Here is a 21,706-nt window from a genome sequence, read left to right as displayed (position 1 = left end):
AGGTGCGTGTGAGAGGCTGGTATCTCCCCACACCCTGGTGAAACCCTGCCCCGGCCGCTATGCTGGGGACCTTGAGGCTGGGAGAGGGAAGTGCTTGCATGAGCTCGCACTGAGCTGTAAGTGGCAGAGCCATCACTTGACCCCACGTTGGCTGGGCGTAGAGGGTCTGACCCCTCAGTATCCCACGCTTTGAGATCATTCCCTGGGCACCTACCGCAAGGCCATCACCAATGTTCACAGGACCTTGCTCCTGCCATTTCCTCCCCAGAAACGGATCAGAGAACAGGGAGGCTGAGGCCCGATGGCCCCAAAGGATCCCTGTGACCCACCGTGGGCCAACCTCATGGTCCGGCTGGCCCTGCCCACATGCCTTACTCCAGCCTGACTCCTGAATGGGTAGCCTGAGAATTTTCAAAAAGATTCTGTGGGCTCTTCCCGGTGGTTGGTTTTGGCCTGTGCCCATGTGAAGGGGCAGGAGGGGAAGCTGAGGGCTGCAGTGGGCAGACAAGGGGCTGTGTTTTGAGGTCACCCTCTTCAGTGTCTTTTGATCCACTTTTCCTCTAGACCCTCTCAGGATCCTGGGCTGCTCACAGTCCTCAGGTAAGCACTGCTCCCTAAACCATGAGAGGGCATTGCTTAGCCCCTTTGGTGTCAGGGCTCAGCCCGCGGAACCAGGACTGCCTCATCTTTCTGTAAGTTTCTGTAAGTTTCTCTAAGTTTCCTTCTCAGCAAGGGAAGGAAGCAGGGCCCCTGCCGGCCCCTAATATCCTTATCTCTCACAAAAGGACCAAATCCCTTGTTCCAGCTGCAGTTTCAAGACAGCTCAGGGAATAACTCTGAGTGACCTGGCTTGGGTGGTGCGGCCACCTGGGACCAGTCAACTGCTGCAGGGGTGGGGTGGGAGCAGGGACGATGACTGCAGGGCTGGAGCGAGAAAGGAGCAATTCCCCCAAAAGAGCACATGTGTGTGTGTGTTGGGGTGTGGGGAGACTGTTTCCAGAAGGAAAGAGGGGCCAACAGGCAAAGCACAACAGGGAGAGCTTAGAGGAGGAGGTGGCATCTGCATGGGCTTCGAAGGGTGGGGACAGCTTGGATGCTCAGGGAGAGAACAGGAGAACCACAGCTGGAAAAACAGTACAGACAGGCCCAGTGGTACGTCTGGGGCAGGGGGACTCGGGCGAGAATGCCACATGGAGTCTACAGTCAGGGGAAAGGGAAACTGAAAGTCGCTCAGTCATGTCTGACTCTTTGCATCCCCATGGACTATACTGTCCATGGCATTCTTCAGGCCAGAATACTGGAGTGGGTAGCCTTTTCCTTCTCCAGCGGATCTTCCTGACCCGGGAATCGAACCAGGGTCTCCTGCATTGTAGGCAGATTCTTTACCAACTGAGCTATCAGGGAAGTCAGGGGACTAGACACCAGAACCAGGACTCTGCTAGCTAGCTCAGTGCTATTGAGAAGAGGTGCCCTCCTGGGCATGTATAGTCCAGGGGCAGATGACATGGTGAATGAATGCAGAAAAGGTTCTGGCCAGATGGTGTTGTATGTGTACAACATGCATAACTGTGTGTGACAGCCCTGACCAGGACGTCGGGTCTGGACTGGGCTGACCCTGTCAGTTCGCTTGGGGGCCTTCTCTCTGGACCTCTCTGTCCCATGTGCCTGACCAGGATGCAGCCTCTTATAGCAACAACATCAATACGGGAACAAGGATGGCAGCCCCCCAGCTGAAGGGTGAGAAGCTGAGAGCCTGGTAGGCAGCTCTATGCATCTGCTGCACACTCCTTGAAGCGGCCTGGGGCGGAACACAGGAAGCAATTCATCAGCCACGTGGGCCTGCGTGGACGCCCACCCTGTTCCAGGGCTTTAGGTCTTCTGCTGCCCAGCAGACAGGCCTCTGATTCCCTCCCAGCCCACCAAGAGGCTGGGGGAAGCAACACACGCCAATTACAGGAGCCAATTAATTCGCACTTAACGGGGATATTTTCTTTTACTGCACAAAACTGAGGGGCATAAAACCCTGATTCCTCTTCTGCGGCTCCATCCTGCTCTCCGCATGCTCATAGCATTTAATAACTCCTGCCACAGACCGAGGGCCAAATCTGTGCGGGGCGCGGGGAAGCCGAGAGGGCAATTCCCCATCAACAGTCTGGTGAGGAGGCCACTGCCGTCTGCGCTGTTTATACTTCCGTTTCCCCTCCGCAGCTCCCAGAAGTTTCCATAAAAACAGATGTAAGTAATCAAAGACTTCCCAGCCCCCGAACAGCTCTGCTCCTGAAAGTTTCCACGGAGCCTGCTCCCGCTGCTGGGGTTTGTAGCTCCAAAAGACTCTTAAACCAGCCCTCAAATCTCTCCCAGGAAGGAGGAGGAGTCCTCGCCTGCAGATCTAATATCATTTGTCGAGTATTTCATGGTCAATGATAACAGTAATAACACCTCGGCTGTGCCGGTGTCTTTTCCAATCACGCTCAGAGCACGTGGTGTGGGACTCCCATGGCATCACAGTGGCCTGTGAGCAAGGTGTCTCATCCCCACTTTGGGGATGGAAAGAAGGCGGTACGCTGAAGTGGCCAGCCTCAGCGCCATCCCCCCTAGAGTCTCAGTGCTCCAGGACGAAGGTGGCGGTTGTCCTCTTCCTTGGAAGGCCTGCTGCTGGCCTTTTCCCGCATTAATTGTGCAGCGTAGCTTACCAAGTGCCGGGAGCCTGGTGCTCAGCAGTGGGGGAGGATGGAGCCAGGACACTGAGTGTGATGCTGACTAAACATCACGACTTCAGGCGATGTCACTGCTCTGGCCAAGGTCTGGCCCAACCCATATTTTTTACAGGGGAACTCTCAGGGCTAACGCCAGGACACCCAGCCAGGACCCAAGCCCCAGGCTTCTCCACCCATGCTCCCTGCATTTCACCACATCAGTGCGAGCATGAGCTGAGTGGTGAGTGAAAGAGTGACTTTTAAATCAAACAGCTCAGACTGCACCTGTGTGCACAGACCAACCTGTGTGGGGTTGGTTCTCTGAGACCCAGAGGGCAGGGCCCTTGAGCTAGACTTACAGACCACAGGGCTGTGAGTCTTGAGTGAAAGATACAACGAGGAAGGAAATGTCCATCTGGGAAGTCAAATTCCTCCAGGGACACCCTTTTAGGTTTGAGATAGCTGGAATCAGTCCCTGCAATCAAACCCTAGACCAACATGGCCCCGTGATCAGTCATACCCGATGATGATCGTAGCTAATGCATGTGGAGCACCTGCTATATGCCAGGTGACTCTTTGTCACTTAAGCCAGTCTTCACATGGCCCTAGTAATACTATCCCCACTTCACTGATGAGGATCCTGAGGCTCAGAGAGGTTAAGTAACCTATTCAAAGTCACACAGCTAACAACTCAGGCCATCTGTGCCCAGATCCGGCATTCTTGATGAGCACACAGGTCTGACTTGACAAACCACAGTGGTTTCTTGGCATCCTAGTGGCAGAAATAGGATGGGAGCTCTGGGTGTATGCTTTAATGGGGAGGTGGTCGAAGTGAACTTCCCCATAATAAACCTCCTCTACTATGTGAATGTGAGGGCCCTAGTCGGGTAGGAGCATGTCAAGTTTCCAGGTCATCCCCCGCCCCGGTGGGCTGTGTGCGGAATGTCCAGAGGCTGCTCTGGCCCAGTTTCCCACCTCAGGTGAGGGGCCTCAGGAGGATCTGCAGGTCCTCAGCAGAGGGAGCCAGAACAGACAGGTGGAATGCCGGGGGAGACACGGACTGCAGGTGTGGTCTCTGGAGCCTGGAATCCAAGGGGACGAGGATAAGGAGCAGAAGGGGCACCTCCGACTCCAGCCAAAGCAGTGCTTCTTGTTCTCCTTCACTTTCCGGACTCCCAAAAGGAATCTCATTTGAAGAAAGACCTCTCCTCAGCTGACAGGAGGTTAAGACCGGAGCTGTCGACAGCTCTTCTACCACCACATGGGGACCACTTGCCCGAGAATAATGCCAACACAGAGAAAGGCAGAGACAAAGAAGAAAGAGTCCTGTCAGCAGAATTCAAGCCCCTGGAGCCAGCCATACCTGAAATCCGTAGATGTTTTGACAGCAAGAGCCAATAATTTGTTGATGTTATTTCAGTTTTCACGTGAGCCTGTTGACTCAGGGTTCTGTCACTTTTAGCTGAACGAATCCTGATGAGTATGGGTCTATCTACCCTAGAATAAGCACCAAGCTTTCCCCGGCTTTGAAGACTTTTCCTGCCATCACAACAAAGAGAGACGCTCTAACACCCTGGAGGGACTGTCTTTCCTTGAGTTCCGTCAAGAGAGAGGAGGCGCTAGCATGAAGCCACTCACACCCTCACTTTCCCACCGAGGGTGCCTTGGAGACCAAGGTTAAGAACCAGAAGTCTGGAGAGGGGCCTATGGCTCTCCCAGCCAGAGGGACCCTCACCCACCACAACACCTTCTAATGTCAATTTTCCAGCCAGCAGCCTGATGGAGCTTGGAACAGAAACCAGCCCTGTCTCTCCCCTGCTCAAAACCACCCAGGTCTCTCTGCACTTAGATTCCAGCCAGCCCAGTGCTGTGCCTCAGCCTGGTCTCTCCACTCCCCCCTTCCTGGGCTCCAGCCCCTCTGGCTTGTTCTCTCCTCTAGAATCAGACCGCCTGCTCCACCTCCCAAGGTGGGAAGGCAGCTGTCACCTCCCCAGGGGCCTTCCCTGACCAGCCCCTTCCAGTCTCCCTGTGATTTCCTTCCTGTCCCACCACCCCTTGTGAACCTGCTGGCCCCCTGGAACAGAAGATAATTAGCGTTACGGTGACCACAGGGCCTGAACGAGAGCCCTTACACATCGGGCACTCAATAAACACTTGTGGGAGGAAGGAGGAATGGAAGGAGGGAAGGAAGAGGAGGGAGGGAGGGACAGAGGGGAGGGAAGGAAGAAAAAAAGAAAGACCATCGGGTGAACCCAGCCTCGAAGCCTTGCCAATAACACTCACGGCTCCTGCTCACCCAGCCTCATCTTTCATCTTCACTTGCACCACATCAGAGCAACCCACCCTCACTCTCCACCTTTCTTCCAGAGAAGGTTCAGCCCCCGTGATGAGGGGTCTTTCTTCTATCCCCGAAGTCCTCTCACCAACCCATGGCCACCCCTCTGATGAACCTGGGAATAAACGCCTCCCGAGATGCTGCTGGCCACAGCTGCTCCAGGGGACCCCCCATCAGCCCTCTGGGACTGCCCAGATGGGCTGGAGGTGGGGGTTCCAGCAGGCCTTGTTCCAGGGAGCAGTGGCCCAGGATAGTGGGGTTTTTTTTTTTTTTTTCCATATGAGGAAAAAATTAGCTTTCCTTACCAGACAAGAATGACAATTTACAGAAAATTATGCTCTGAATTCATAATCTGGAGTGAGCGGAAATGGTATTCTATAGTAATCCATCCCAACTGACTCGCTATTGTATACGCACCTGCTAACATTTTTTAAGCCGGGACTTTATGGAAAGGACATTTTGATCGCTTCTGAAGTTTGCTGAGCAATTCCCCCCTCTCTCAGGCATACGGTCTTTGTGCTGGAAATTTCCCTCGTGGCTTCCTGCAGGCACCGGCAGACGGGCACGTGGGCTCGCAGGCGGGCACGCGTACATACAGCCGCAGCCCCCTCTCGTTGGCATGACTCTAATGGGGGGCTTTGCAGGTGCCGAGCTGTGGAAATGGAAGCTGGGAGAGTGAAATAACAGTTGGCACCTGTGCCGAGCTTGCCCGAGGAGCTGCAAACTGTGGTGCCCACCGGAATTAGAGCTGCTTTCCAGCACGGGCTGAAAGGAGAGTGGAGGACAGGGGAGGGCTGGAGGGCTCGGACTGGGCTGCCCCTGGGCCATCCAGGGTCAGGGATGTGAGAGTGGGGCATCAGGCTGTGGAGATGCTGGGAAAGAGGGGGCCAGGTGATCATCAAGCCCTCGAGCACCCAGCCTCTGTGCTCCCAGAGATATCACCCACTCCAGGCCCATTGGTCCTTGCCTCAGCCTCCAGCCCAGCACTGACCCAAGGCATAGTGGACTGGGAGCCCCATGGGCAGAATGAGGCTGCAACATGCCTCAGTGCCCTGCCTGGGGTTGGCACATAACAGGTACTAGAAAAGTACCTCCAAACCTTAGTCAAGACCTGGTCAGAGGACCACTCCTCTGGAGAATGGGCCCTTCACACTGATGTTCAGGCCCTGCAGCTCCTGGATCTCCAAGTCCTGTTCTTTCAGGGGCTCACTGACACCAAAGATCAGAGAACAGGTGGGTTGTGGGCGGGGACAGCAGGGAGGGGCCTTGTTTCCATTGGGATCATCAGGAGAGTGACAGTCACGCCAACCTATGACCCAGCTGTGAAGAGTTTGCTGAAGCTCTCTCTAGAAGAACTAGTATTTAGGAACCTCCTGAATTGACAGCAGGAGGGTAGCAGCAGACAAGCCATGGAAATGGGCTACAACAGCAGTGGGTGAGAAGTCTGAGATGCACTCTCCTGTAGAGGAAACTTCTGGTGATGCTCTTCCTGACAAAGAAAGCACATTTAAGACAAAGTAAGATGCAAACAACACACAATGTGATTTCACTTATTTTTGTCCTTTTTACTTTTTTTTTTCACTTTTTAAAAAAGTCTTACAAAATGATACCATACACTGTGATCAGGTGTGTGCATGCATACACACTCCCACATACGCAAATATGTCAAATGTGCAGAGAGCAGGGAAGGAAGTCACCAGCTATCGACCATATCTCCCTCTGGGGTGAAGGAGTTTCTGGAGTTGGTGAGAAAGGGGTGCTTGGGCCTTACCTGTATGATCTAGTAAGTGTCTAGATCATACTTACTATGGGGATGTTCATGCCTGATTCTATAATTAAAAGTTAATGATTATTTTAAAAGAATCATCTGAGACGGGACAGTCCCCTCAACCCGAACCATTATGAAGCCCTCCTTATTTATTCCTTTGTTTCATTCATACATACATTAGTTCATTCATTCAATAGGTACCCTTCTCCTGTCATTTGCTTATTTAAGAAGCATTAACTGTTAATCCAGGTTCTAAACTGCATCACTGAATAAACACACAAGGTCCCTGTCCCCAAACTACACATTTATGTGTGTGTGTGTGTATAAATGCACACTCATGCATGTGTGTCTTCTCCACAGCCCCACTGGGTACCTGGAGAGGGAGAGGAACAACAGACAGTTGTTTTCCTTCGTCCTCTGAGTTGATGGAGGTGGAGGGGGACAGTAAAATGGCTTCCCCTGAGCATATGAAAATAACACATTGGCTAGGAAATGGGCTGACAGGAGGCCACTGCCTCTTCCTGCAAAGTCTCTGTCATGGGCTTGTGGACTCTGCTCAACCTTCAGGCCCAAGTCAAATGCCCCCTTTTATTGAAAGTCCTGCTGAGTGTCCCCATTCCTGCCCCAACCATGTGGGCTCTGCCTCGCCAGTAGCTCCAGGTCATAGTCACAGACTGGCAGCCAGCTGGCAATTGGAAAGCTGAGGGGTATTTGGTGATGTCAGCCCGGTGGGTTGAGAGGCTCCATACCTGTGCAGGCACCAGGCCCGGCTGACCTGCATCTAGCCTACTTCCCATCCTGTGGCACCAGAGTTTGTAGCCCTCCCTTCACAGTACATCTGGGTGTGCGTCTGTCGTGCTCCTGCACCTACCACCCGACCTGATGCATTGCATTAATCCCAGGCCAGGCCAGTCCATGCCAAGTGGACGGCTGGATGGTTAGACAGAGGGGTAGATGGCTGGATGGGTAGGCACGTGGATAAACAGATTAAAAAAAGGAAACAGAAGGGGCAGACTGACACCTAGGTGTCAAACTACTCTGCATCAGGAATCTTGGGGATGAAGGAAGATGTTGGGGAAGGGTAGAGGGGCATCTCCTTCTCTTCCCCAATAAGAGGAAAATGTTGTCAATGAAGTCAGCCCGATAGCTGCTGCCCTACTGTGTGCCACCTGCTGCGTGGTGGGTGGGGAGGAGCAAGAGAAAAGGGAGGAGGCAGAGAGGGCTAGGCAGGGGAGTGGGGACGGGGTGTGGAGAGAGAGAAATCAGGCCCAAGGCTGTATGGACAGGAATGTGAGGTTGGGGGAGCCTGCATGCAGCCCAGGTCAGCTAGAGGGAGGGCGGCGCCCTGGAAAGTTCAGCCCTTCCCCCTGCCACCTGCAGACGCTGTGCTCTGGTATTATAGGTGGTTTTTCTGGGAATTAGGCCTTGAGATGCCCAACCTGGAATGAGCCAGTTCTTGTCTCTCTAGAACAGCCTCTGCCACGTAAAGGCTTGGGCTCTGGAGTAGACAGGGGTCCCCAGACTGAGGCGGGGGTAGGGATCACCAACCTTATTGGAACTTCCCCCAGTTTGGTGTCAGCTCCCTGAACCTGAGAATCATGACAATTTTCCCCAAAGGTATGTCTAATGCCCCACCTGCAGTGACCACCCAGAATTCGTTCATTTAATGAATATTTATTGGGGCCCTTTGGTGTGGGAGGCTGTGCAAGTATTGGATAGGACAGGTACTGAAATCTGCTCTCATGGAAGCTGACAAAATCATGGGCATGGGGGTTTGGGAGAGAGATAATAAGAAAACAAACAGGGAAAACAACAGCTGGGTTGAATGCTAGGAAGAAAAGAAAACCAGTACTATGATAAGGTGACTGAAGGGCGACAGGTCAGAGGGTGGGCAGGGAAGGCCATGTGGAGGAGGTGGCACCTAAGCTGAGAGCTGACAGAGCTGAGGGAGGAAGCTTGTGAGTCTGTTTTCCCAAGGCAGGCAAGGCATACCCAGGTTCCTCACTCCCTCCAGTTCTTAGATCTGTCAACAGACACTGCCCAGGTGCCATCACTGGGCCTGGCACCAGGCTAGGCATTGGGGAGGTGGCCGAGAAGAAGCACCTTCAGGGCATGCATGGGCCAGAGAGTGTGCCACCAGCGTCAGCCTAGTTCAGAAGGGTGAATGGCTTTGGGCACCCAACAGAGGGCGCTCTTAACTGCTCAGTAAAGTCCTGGAGGCCTTCCTGGAGGAGATGATGGCTAAGCTAGGTATTGAAGAAGAATTTGCCAGTCAGACAAGCTGGAAAAGGGCATCCCAAGCAGTGGCTTGGGGCAACTTGAGGTTTGAAAAGCCTATTGCACAAGTCTCAGAGGGAGGAAAGAGCAAGGAGAGATGGGGCTGGAGGGGCACAGGATCAGATTACCAAGAGTTTGGACATACTTTTTAAAGAAGAGTGGGCTTCATCCAGGGGACAATGAGGAGCCATCAAGGGTTTTAAGCAGGATGCGATCTTTTTATGTCTTAGAAAAACCTAAATTTTCTAAAACTTATGTTTTAGAAAAACCACTTGGCTGTCCCTTCAGGGAGAAGGGACAATGGTAGTCCAGGGAAGGGATGGGAAAGGGATACGTTCTTGGTGAGAATAAGACACAAGTGTGAGAAATAGCCTGGAGGAAAGTAAATAAGACGTGCACACCCCTGAATGGGCCACTGAGAGGGAAGAAGGAATCAGGAAAGATTACCTGCAGGGTGCTCCTGTTGTTTTGCCTGCCGGGAGCTAGGATTTCCCTTGGGAAGCACCTCTCCTCTCACTCTTGGTCTGTGGCAACACCCCCAGGCCCAAGATGAGCACATAATGTGAGCCAGAACAGTGGACATCAAGTCGGGGGCGCTGCTGGGATAGCTAAGCTGGCCATTCCTGCCACCACTCAAGGAGAGCCTGCCAGACATCAGGATCGAGAAGTGGACAAAGCCCTGATGAAAGGGGCCCTGAACCCAGCTACACCTGAAGTACCATACTTTAAGTAACATGAATTGGAAAATCCTTTTCCTAAGGCCAATTTGCACTAAGATTCTGCTACTGGCAACCAAAACAACTCTGACCAAATCAATACAGAAGGCAGAGGTAAGTGGCACCAGGTTCCTGTTCTTAAGGAGAGCCATGGTAGCTGATGGGACCTGAAGTTACAGGCCACCTAGAGCACAGAGTGCCAGGCATCAAAATGAAGTGCAAACGTACTGCTTCACAGGACATTCAGGGAGAGCAAAGACAGGATAGCTCCCTGGAGGAGGTGGCATTTGACCAGGCCTTGAATCATGTTGACAGCTGAAGATGGACAGATGCACAGATCAGGAAAGAAAGCAGTGAGGGAAAAGAAGAAAAGGTGAGACTCTCAGATGCATCTGGCTCCCAAGTGGCAGAGTTGGGGCAGGGGTGCACTGGGAGACTGGGCCCTAGGAGGTGCTGACCCTGCCAGGGCAAACATATGCCTGTTGTAGCCTCACCTGTTCAGGGAAGCAAATTGCCAAATATTGCACACCACGAGGAAGAGCCACCTCAGGTAGGCAGCCTCGTCTGATGCAGCGCCATCTTGAGGACAGGGGCTGGACTGCAATCTGGACAAGACATCTGAGACTGTGATCCACATGTGGACCCAGCTTCCTTGCCAGCTGAGCCCTTGGCCTTCAAGACCAGGCTCATGGACTGTTTCATCCTGGCCTGGCCACTTCCAGAGATGCCAGGCCCCTGCAGCACGAGCAATCTCCTTGGTTAGCAGCACTGGGAACATCAGTAGGCATTCTGTGGCAGGAGCTCGAGGACGCTGTTTGGAAGGTGGGCTCATTTCTAGGGGTCATCTGCTCTCAGCAAACTCCTCTTTCCTGTCACCTTCCCAGTGCCACCCATTATGGCTTGCAGAGCAACAGCCTCAGCAACCAGTGGGCAGGCCCAGAGCCCTAGCCCGGTCTCCTGCACCTTCACCTCTCTGAGGCCTCAGTTTCCCCAACTTAAGAACTTCTGCCCTGGCTGCTTCCTGGGGATCTTTTGGGACATGGAATGAAATTGTAGTAGGGAAGTGCAGGATCTGGCAAAGTACAAAAGTAAGACAGCAATGCCACCCAGCCCAGTGCACCATTTGCATCCTCCATGGTCTGGGGTAAGGCGAGGCTAGAGGAGGGGATGGTCAGATGGGCCTAGAGAAAATCCTCCATTGTGGAACACTGAACATAACTACATCCAAAAGTCATATAATAACAAGTGTTGGTCAGGATACAGAGAAATCATAACCCTCATATACTGCTGATGGGAGTATAAAACAGAGCAACTGCTTTAGGAAAAGTCTGGTAGGTCCTTCTGTGATTAAGCATAGAGTTACCATGTGTGCATGTCCTCAGTTGTGTCTGACTCCTTGAGACCCCATGAGCTGTAGCCTGCCAGGCTCCTCTGTCCATAGGATTTTCTAGGCAAGAGTGTTGAAGTGGCTTGCCATTTCCTACTCCAGGGGAGTAGGCGATCTTCCTGACCCAGAAATCAAACTTACCACCTGGGAAGCCCATAGAGAGTTACCATCAGTCAGTCAGTCAGTTCAGTCACTCAGTGATGTCCGACTCCTGGCGACCCCATGAACCGCAGCACACCAGGCCTCCGTGTCCATCACCAACTCCCGGAGTTTACCCAAACTCATGTCCATTGAGTCGGTGATGCCATCTAACCATCTCATCCTCTGCCATCCCCTTCTCCTCCTGCCTTCAATCTTTCCCAACATCAGGGTCTTTTCAAATGAGTCAGCTCTTTGCATCAGGTGGCCAAAAATATTGGAGTTTCAGCTTCAACATCAGTCTTCCAATGAACACCCAGGACTGATTTCCTTTAAGATGGACTGGTTGGATTTCCTTGTAGTCCAAGGGACTCTCAAGAGTCTTCTCCAATACCACAGTTCAAAAGCATCAATTCTTCAGCACTCAGCTTTCTTTATAGTCCAACTCTCACATCCATACGTGACTCCTGGAAAAACCATAGCCTTGACTAGACAGACCTTTGTTGACAAAGTAATGTCTCTGCTTTTTAATATGCTGTCTAGGTTGGTCATAACTTTCCTTCCAAGGAGTAGGCGTCTTTTAATTTCATGGCTGCAGTCACCATCTGCAGTGATTTTGAAGCCCCCCAAAATAAAGTCAGCCACTGTTTCCACTGTTTCCCCATATATCTGCCATGAAGTGATGGGACTGGATGCCATGATCTTAGTTTTCTGAATGTTGAGCTTTAAGCCATTTTCACTCTCCTCTTTCACTTTCATCAAGAGGCTCTTTAGTTCTTCTTCACTTTCTGCCATAAGAGTGGTGTCATCTGCTTATCTGAGGTTATTGATATTTCTCCCAGCAATCTTGATTCCAGCTTGTGCTTCCTCCAGGCCAGCGTTTCTCATGATGTACTCTGCATATAAGTTAAATAAGCAGGGTGACAATATACAGCCTTGACATACTCCTTTTCCTATTTGGAACCAGTCTGTTGTTCCATGTCCAGTTCTAACTGTTGCTTCCTGACCTGCAAACAGGTTTCTCAAGAAGCAGGTCAGGTGGTCTGGTATTCCCATCTCTTTCAGAATTTTCCATAGTTTATTGTGATCCACACAGTCAAAAGCTTTGGCATATGGCCCAGCAATTCTACTCCTGGGTACATACTGAAGAGAAATGAATATATATGTTCCTACAAAATCATGTACCCAGATGCTTATAGTAGTAGTAGTAGTAGTAGCCAAGAGGTAGAAACAACCCAAAACAAAATGTGGTATTTTCACACAATGGAATATTATTCACTCATAAAAAGGAACATGGATAAACTTTGAAAACATTATGCTAAGTGAAAGAAGGCAGACACAAATGCCATATACTAGTAATATAATGATTCCAGTCTATTAAAAGCCAGGTTCGGAAAAATCTAGAGACAGAAAGTAAATCAGTGGTTGCTTAGGGCTGAGGAGAGGGGCTTAGAAGGGTAAGAGGTAATGAGTTTCTTTTTGAGGTAATAAAAATTTTATAAAATTGACTTGGTGATGGTTGCACATATCTGTGAATAAATTAAAGCCATTTAATTGTCCACTTTAAATGGGTAAACTATGTGCCATGTGAATTATATCACAGTAAAGCTCTTTTAAAAAAGAAAAAGCAAAAGAATTGCAACTATCAGACAAATTCAGAGTGGACAATGTCCTATAAGACAGCTGGCCCGGACTTGTCAAAAAGCCAAAGCCATGGGAAGAAAGGGGGTGGGCATGGGGTCAGGGCTGCTCTGCACTGAACAAGCACAAAGAGCAGACCCCACAACCAAAAGCAATGTAGGGGCTTTGACTGGATCTAGGCTGAAAGCAAAACCTGGGGACAACTGGAGCTTTTTGACATGGATTAGGTATCAAGTGGTGTTGTGAGATAATTGTTAGTGTTCTTATATTTGAAAGTGCCATGGGTTTTATGGAGGAGAATGTCCTTATTCTTAGAAGGTACAAATATTTAGGGGTGACGTGTCATGATGTCTACAATTGTACAGCAGAAAAGGTGTGTGTGCGTGTGTGTGTGTGTAGAAAGAATGAGAACAAGCAAATATAGCAAAATATTAACAACTGGGAATTCTAAGTGGGAGTTAGGTGTTCATCACACTATTCCTTTAATGTTTTCATATATTTGATATGAAAAAGTCAGAGGGGAAAAGGTCATTTTTGCCTTTGTGTTACTCCCCCAGACTTTGAAACCTGGGTTCTCCACCCCAGTGAAGGGTGTCATTAGAGGCCAGCTCTGCAAGCCAGAGACTCTGGATCTCTGGACTCTTGCTCCCCACCACAAATCAACCCAAGCCGAGTTGATCTGACTCCATACAGCACTGAATCCACCCTCTTCCTGCCCGGCCCTGCCATACGCAGGCCCCGGTAGCCACCATCTCTCTGATGATCACTGTAGTCTCCAGCATCTATCTCCCCCAGAAGCTCGTTCTCCACAGGGCAGCCCAAGGAGTCTCTCTAGGACACATCTTTGGTTTCCTCCTATGGCTCTCAGTATGAAGAAGGGAGAACTCACCATGGCCTGAACCCCAGCTTGAGCACCCGGGCCCCTGCCACCTTCCAGCTCCGGGTCTCACCTGTGCCAGGGCCTTTTCCATGCCCTTCCCTTCACTAGGAGTGCCTCCTTTCTCTGTCAATTCCTTCCAACCCTGTACCTCTCAGCTGAAGCATCAACTAATCTCAACTCCTTAGAGGAGCCATCCTGGACCTCCACCCTCCTCCTGCCTCCACCGTCCAGGTGGTGATGGTGGTTTAGTTGCTACATCGAGTCCAACTCTTGCGACCCTATGGACTGTAACCCACCAGGCTCCTCTGTTCATGGGATTCTCCAGGCAAGAATATTGGAGGGGGTTGCCATTTTCTTCTCCAGGGGATCTTCCCAACCCAGGAATCGAACCCGGCTCTCCTGCAATGCAGGCAGATTCTTTACTATCTGAACTATAAGACTGGGTTCTGGATAACTCCATTCCTGCTTTCAGTACAGGTACCTGTGCTGGGAAAGACTGAAGACAAAAGGAGAAGAGGGCGGCAGAGGATGAGATGGTTGGTTGGCATCACCAATTTAATGGACATGAATTTGGGAGAACTCCAGGAAATGGTGAGGGACAGGGAGGCCTGGCATGCTACAGTCCATAGGATCACAGAGAGTCAGACACGACTTAGCGACTGAACAACAACCTGTGCTCTGCTGTCTCCCAGCCGGTGACCTTGAGGGCTGCTGTGACCTGATCTGAGGAGAGGCTAGCACTAAGCAGCATCAGGTTGTTGACAGTGTTGGTGTCATATCTTGTACTTGCTGAGATGACGCAGCTAACACACTAAAGCAGCAATGTTTGCTGTTATCAGTATTCACGATGTGGTCCTCGGTGTGGTCATGTGATGGATGTCTCCCTGCCTCACGAGCCTGTGGACCCCATGAGGGCAGGACAGCCCTGAGCACACTGGGAACACACACAGTGCACGGTTCTAAAGAACTGAATTATTAACAGATTGACCAGGGCTGCCTAATAGGGCCTGGCTCAAAGCCTCCATTTAAGGGGCATTTGTCTTTGCTCCTCTAAGCTGCTGGCACATATTATAAATGGGGCTCCCACTGAGTCTGCTGCTCATGGCCTTGGACCTTTGGCTAGTCCTGCTTAAGGAAAAGGAAGATGACCCTTGAGCACAAGCCCAACTGCTGGTTTACAAATCAGTCACGTCTGAATTAGTGAAGTGTGATGAACACACAGCATGCCGCCCAAGACCCCTCTGAAGAAAGTCCTGTTGTCCTGGCTATTAGCAGTGCTGTGGGCCCTCCGCCTCCAGCCGCCAGTCCAGTCACGGATGGAGCAGAGACAGCAAGGTCCAGCCGCTGTGGCCCAGCACCGCGCGGCTCCAAAGCTCAGAGACCCCTGCCCGCTCCTGCTTGCCCGTCTTCCTTCACCAGGAGATGGTCCCTCGGGCGCTCCCTGACACACCTCTGGACGTGTGTTTCCACAGAACCCAAACTGCAGCGTGTAGTTTGCCTCTGTTATGTGGTGCACGCTCAGTCACTTCAGTGGTGTCTGATTCTTCATGATCCTGTGGACTGTGGCCTGCGAGGCTCCTCTGTCCAGGAGATTCTCCAGGCAAGAATACTTGCCATTCCCTTCTCCAGGGGATCTTTCCAACCTAGGGATCGAACCTGGGTGTCCTGCATTGTAGGCGGATTCTTTCACTGCTGAGTCACCAGGGAAGCCTGAGCCTCTTCTCGGATAAGGCAAAGGGGCACTCACATGACTAAGACGCAAAGGCCTGCGGCTATGGCTGAACAGGAACATGAGCCCTTGCTGGGGTGAAAGGGCCAGGCTTTCTCCACCAGCTGCTGTGCAGTGCCGCCAGGTGGCCCTGGGAAGGGCCGTCTGACACCCGGGGCTAGCTGGGGTCATCCGGGGGCGGCCCTGTCACTGAGTGATCTCACGCAGTCACCCCTCCTCCCCAGATCTCCACCTGCCAGAAGAATGGCAGTGGCCTGTCACTATGCTTATGACCACAGAGGTGAGAAGACGGGAAAGAAAGCTAGGTTTTCCACAAAGAATGAGAGAGACGGGGCACCTTGCTGCAGAGATTTATGTTTTCACAGCTACCCTTGGCTCCTGTCAGCCTCTGGGCCTCAAGGCTATAGGTCCCCATTCTCAGCCAACCCTCACTCTATTTGCAAACATATCTGATCCCCATGTCCACTCCACCTTGCCCCAACTCTGGCCAAGCTGCCATCTTGCCTGGCTTGCACCACTGGTCCCTAGGCTCCAGGATATGCCCGTTTTCCATGTCCACACTCCCCTCAGCAGCAGGGTGACCTTTCAACATGTAAATCTGATGAACCACTCTCCTACTTAAAACCCTTCAAGGGTTTCTAATAGCATTAGAGTAGAACCCAAATTCCCACCTACATGCAGCTGACGACACCTTGGCTCCTCTCCCCCGACTCCCCCTCTCCCCATACCCCTCACTCACTATATATACTCCAGCCTTCTTGCTGCTCCACTACAACGCTGAATTTGTGCCCACTTCTATGCCTTTGTACACACTGTTCCCTCTGCCCGGGACACTGTTCCCACAGCTCTACTTGCTGCATTTTACTTATGCTTCAGGTCTTAGCTCATATGTCTCCTCTTGAGAGAGACCTTCCTGAAGCCACGTGTCTGATGTGGTTTCCCTCTGCTCTGCTGACTCTGTCACATCACCCAATCCTTTCTTCAGGAGCTCTCAGAACAGCTGGGAAACATCTTATCTTTTTCACATGTTGGTTTACTTACTTATGTCCTGATCTTCTCTCCCCTCTGATCTCTGCTGACATGGTTCCTCCATTGCTAGTAAAGGAGCAGTACTTGGCACATGACAGGACTGCTTTGATATACAGATGGATGGATGGGTGGATGGATGGATGGATGGATGGATGAAAGCTGACCGGCCTCAGAGAGGACAGGCATGGCACTTGCTGAGGGAGCTCTTCAGACGAAGGCCGGGTGACGTGCTTCTGTTGTCTTCCTTTTCAAGTTTTCACCATATGGCTTGCTGCATTCTTGGCTGAATTGCAGATGCTCTAACTTGGAGCTTTCTTGCTTTTGTGTGTTAATAACATAAAGATGGAACACAGCTTACCACACATTTTGTGTTTGCTATCTATATGTACATAAAACAGACTTCAGTGTTACTAGCCAACCCACTTGTGAAGTGGAAGGAAAACAGAGCAATTAGAGAGAGAGCAAGGCGCGTGCTTGTGGAGAGCACGGCCAAATCTCCACACTGGGTGCGCTTCCCGAGGAGCAGGCTCCATCCAGGAGGCCATGAGGCAGGTGCTGGGGGGTGGCCACAGAGATTTTAGGGCCCATGTGCCCAGGATAGAGTCCATCGTGGGTGCTCCTCTGACCCCTGGCCCTGAGCCCCCCTCAGCCTCAGCACTCCCCCTTTCCCACCTCGGCCCTGGCCCCAGACACACTCATCACCTGTCCTCCCAGAATGTGTTGTGCTGTCTTTATCCTCTGAGTCTTCTCCCCAAACACTCGCCTCTGCCGCCCCACCTCTAAGACTGCCGTCTCAGCCCTCCCAGCCTTCGTCTGTGAATCTTTCACTCAAATGTGTGAAGACTGAGTGCCTCCCACGAGCCTTTGTGCAGATTCCTCCTGAAGGATGAAGGACCCCGAACAAGTAAAAGAATGCACAATTATGAAATATCTCAAGTGCTATGAAGAATGAAAATATGGAGCCTAATTAAAAGGAGAGAACTCAGAATTCAGCATGTGTTCTACCATTTGAGCTGTATTTCAGGGCAACCAAGTAGCCCTAATTGATAGGGAAAATTTCTTTACAGAAGACTCCAGTGAATAAATTCGGAAGAGCAGTGTATGTCATGGGGTGCTGGGCAGGTGCACTCTGCCCCTGCCAGGAGCAGTGGTCCATCACTGATGTTGTTTAGGATGGCAAGGCCATGGTGATGATAAAGTAACAACTAAAATGATTTTTTTAAGTTCTTTACAGAAAATGCACCCCCAACTGCCTGCCTCAGGGGGGACTACTCCCACATTCCATCCCCTCTGGGTGCACTTCTATTTTGGAAGAAATGAAGGAAATAGGAAAAACACCATTTGGCAAACCCTCATCAAATAACTCGGGAAACACTTATCAATGGATGAAAACAACAGGAGAAGAGCTGATAGGAAGCTGTAAGATGGGAGAAAGAGGCTGTCACCACCTGACCCCACTGGTCAGTCTCAGCATCACGAGAAGGGATAGCAGGGCACCATGGGCCTCCAGGATGCTGACACAGGAAGCCCATGGCATCACCTACAGATGTGAATTTAAGCGGGTTACTCCTACCCTCAGGAAGTACAGGGAAGAGAGGAACATGAAAGACGGCTCCGTGGAGAAGCAAACAGACAAAACCAGAACACGGAATGATCCTGCAGGAGGCTGACCTGGCTTCTGAGGCAAGCGTGGAGAAGGAGGAGCTGCTCTAGAGTAGAGAGCAAAGGGTACCGGAGCCATGCGGTACGTGGATCCTGTTTAGGTTGCAATCCACACCAACGGTTCAAAGACATATCGGAGATAACTGGCAAACTTGACTTTGGACTGAGTACTGAATGACACCAAGAACCACCCACTTTGCTATGTCTGTCACTGGCATTTTGGTCATGTAAGAAAATATCCATATTTTTCAAAGATGCATACTTGAGCATGTAAAAGTGAAATGACATAATGTTTCAAATATGCCTTAAAAGACTTGAGCAAAAAAAAAAAAAAAAGAAAGCTGCAGGCTTGAAGAAGTAAATATGACAAAATCTTTTTTTTGGTGAGGCTGTGTTGGCTCTTCACTGCAGCACGCAGGCTTCTCCTGTTTTGTGCACGGGCTCTCGCGCGTGTGGGCTCAGGAGGTGCAGCGTGCAGATTCAGTGGTTGTGGCACTTGAGCTCTGCAGTTTTGGCGCACAGGCTTAGCTGGTCTGTGGCTTGTGGGATATTAGTTCCCTGACCAGGGATCAAACCTGAATCCCCTGCACTGGAAGGTGGATTCTTAACCACTGGACCACTACGGAAGTCCCAACAGAATCTTAATTATTAAATCTATAGACCAAGCTTATGAGGGTTCATTGTACTATTCTCTCTCTACTTGTGTGTACCTGTGAAATTTTTGTAATTAAAAAAACAAAAAAGATGCTGAGAGAAAATTGGCGACATTGAGAAAGAAAACACGTGTACTAGGAATTTCCTGGCAGGCCAGTGGTTAGGACTGGGCACTTTCACTGCAGGGGCCAGGGATCAATTCCTGGTTGGGGAGCTAAGATCCCACAAGCCACACAGCATGGCCAAATTTTTTTTTTTAATTTAAAAAATTGAAAATATCTGTTCTTCAATGGAGACAACCGAATTTCGGTGGTGTTAACTAGGCAAGACCTCCTTGAGGAGGGGATATTGAAGAAGGGGACAGATACTGACAGACAGTGGGGGGTGGGTGGAGAACAAGTGCAAACACACCAAAGGAATCGAGCTCTTGGCATAGCAGAGAAAGAGGCCGTGAGCCTGCCAGGCTGGGGCAGAGGCAGAGGTGGGAAGAGGGCCCAGGGTCCCAGGACAAGAGGGCAGTAACAGGAGCTGGGTCAGGCAGGTCCCCCTGCTGCTGCAACCAGTGGGAAGCTGACAAATAGTTTTCAAAAGGGGCATGTTTGATTGAGGTTATGGACGTGAATTTGAGAAGACTAGCCATTCCACGCAACAGGCAGTGATGATGGGAAAATAGTTCGGGAGACATTGCACCTGTCCGGGAAGCAGACAGCAGCCTCGCTCCAGCATGGGGTAGAGAAGCAGAGAAGTAGACGAACTGGAGATACTTGGCGGGGCAGAGAGCTATTGGGCTTGGCTGATGCATGCAGTACAGAGGATGAGAGAAAAGGAAAAGATCAAGGATGAATATCAGGTCTGTGGCTTAAGCAACTGAATGAATGGCTGGCAGCAGGTGAAGGAACTTTGAGGCAGGGAGAGGATAACCAGAGTTCACTTCTGGGCACCTTACACCGAGAGGCTGGTAGACTGACACGTGCAGTGGTCCAGGGGGCTGGGCAGAGGTGTGAACTGGATGTGTTAAGACAGCGCAGGGAGGGAGAACCACCACATCGCCTGAGAAAAGGAGGAGCGAAGGCGGTAAAGAAGAGAACCAGGGCAGGAGGAGGGACCCCAGGAGAGGGCAGTGGTGTTCTTGGGGGGAGGGCAGTGAGCGATCACACCGATACTCCCAAGAGGGTTGAGCAACACAGCCTGGAAAGTGCCCTTTGGAGTTGGCAAGATGGAGGGTGCTGGTGACCTTGACAAAGACAGTTTTGGTGACTCCGCTTTCTGCCCCTCTCCCCTCCCTGAGCTGGAGCAGGACCCTTTCTGCCAGATGTGTCCCTCCCTGCATTTCTCTTACTGCTCTGTGGTGACAGGTGGGCTGCTTTTCTCCTCCATTGGGCGTGAGCATCTTGAGGACAGGACACTTGTTCACCCTTCACGCTCCTAGAACAGAATTCATCCCTGAACTCTGTCAATGGACACTTAAAGAGACAATGGCAAGATCACAGATTCCTCCATTGGCCAGCATCTTGAAGGACGTGAAGCAGGGAGTTTGATCAACTAACTGTCCCAGACACTGGAACCAAACTCATAGATCTCCCCACCAAAACTGACCAGGGAGAACCCAAGGGGGCTCCTTGTGGAAGCCGGGGAGAGAGCCTGCAGAGTGCTCTCCCACCCAGCACCCAACTACAACCTCATGTCCACCCTTTCCTCTCCTCTTGGCCAGAGGAGGAAGTTGAGGCAGCTGGAGGTGAAGTGCTTTCCCAAGATCATGCTGAGCTGGGAACCCTGCAGCTGGAACCCGTGCCTCCTCAGCACGGGCTCACAACAGCCTACAGCAGCTCAGGACCTCACGGCAGGACACACGGACACCCACACTGCAGAGCGGCTGCCCTTCTGCACACCTTCTTAAACTTCTGGCTTATCCCTTTTCTTCCTCTGACCACAGCTTTGCATACTGATTTGAAATAATATGATGTTACATGGTGAGTCACTCTCTTTCCAATTCTTCACATGTTCTGATTAATCAAGGAGAAAGTCTCAGTTTGAAAAAGATGGCTTTGACACCTCTCTAATGTCTACGCAGCTCCTCTAAAAAACGTGGTAAAATACACATAACAATTAACCACCATAACCATTTTTAAATGTCTAATTTGGGGGCATCAACTCCATTCACAATATTGTGTAACCATCACCACAATCATCCTCAGAACTTTTGAATCTTGCAGAACTGAAACTCTGTACCCATTAAATAATAACTTCCATTCCTGCTCCCCAGCCCTGGCAAACGTCCTCTTAGTTTCTGTCTCTATGAATTTGACTACGCTACTACCTGGTATAAATGGAATCATACCGTCATCTCCTGTTTTAAGCAGAAAGAGACCAGGCCTCAGGCTCATGGCCTGTCTCACATTGTCCTGTCTGTGGTTATCAACTCTTTGAAGCTTCCCTTCTCTTTGTGGCTGGTGATGTTGGTTTTTCATTTATGATAGGGACAGTAGATTTCCCTTTTAAAACAGATTTAAGTCGGAAAAATAATTCACAGTGAAACGTTGAAGGTAGAGAGGCTCTCAGACAGAGAAGAGAGGGTGTGAGTGTGGGAGGTGGGGAAGCCCCAGCCTTGACTGTGGAGGCTACTTGTGCCTAGCCCTCTGTGACCCTGATACCAGCCCCATGTAGGCTGCAGCAAAGGAATGTGCCCCCCATTCCACGCACCTGGGCTCTTCAGCTTCCCGTCACCATCTGGAAAAGGCTTTCTGTACCTCTCACCTTTGCCCCCTATACATTCATCCATGCACTTATTTATTCA

General features: G+C 50.9%; 1 non-coding gene across 1 annotated transcript; it reads right to left on the bottom strand.

Annotated features, from left to right (window-relative positions):
- Positions 1–1,331: 1,331 nt before the first annotated feature.
- Positions 1,332–1,404, bottom strand: TRNAC-ACA. The gene has a single exon. It is a non-coding gene; the product is annotated as a tRNA-Cys (tRNA).
- Between the last annotated feature and the right edge of the window lie 20,302 nt (positions 1,405–21,706).

The sequence above is a fragment of the Cervus canadensis genome, chromosome 18, assembly GCF_019320065.1.
Source record: "Cervus canadensis isolate Bull #8, Minnesota chromosome 18, ASM1932006v1, whole genome shotgun sequence".
NCBI classification, from domain to species: domain Eukaryota; kingdom Metazoa; phylum Chordata; class Mammalia; order Artiodactyla; family Cervidae; genus Cervus; species Cervus canadensis.
The sequence above is the reverse complement of the archived record's forward strand: the minus strand, read 5'-3'. Positions and strand labels throughout refer to the sequence as shown.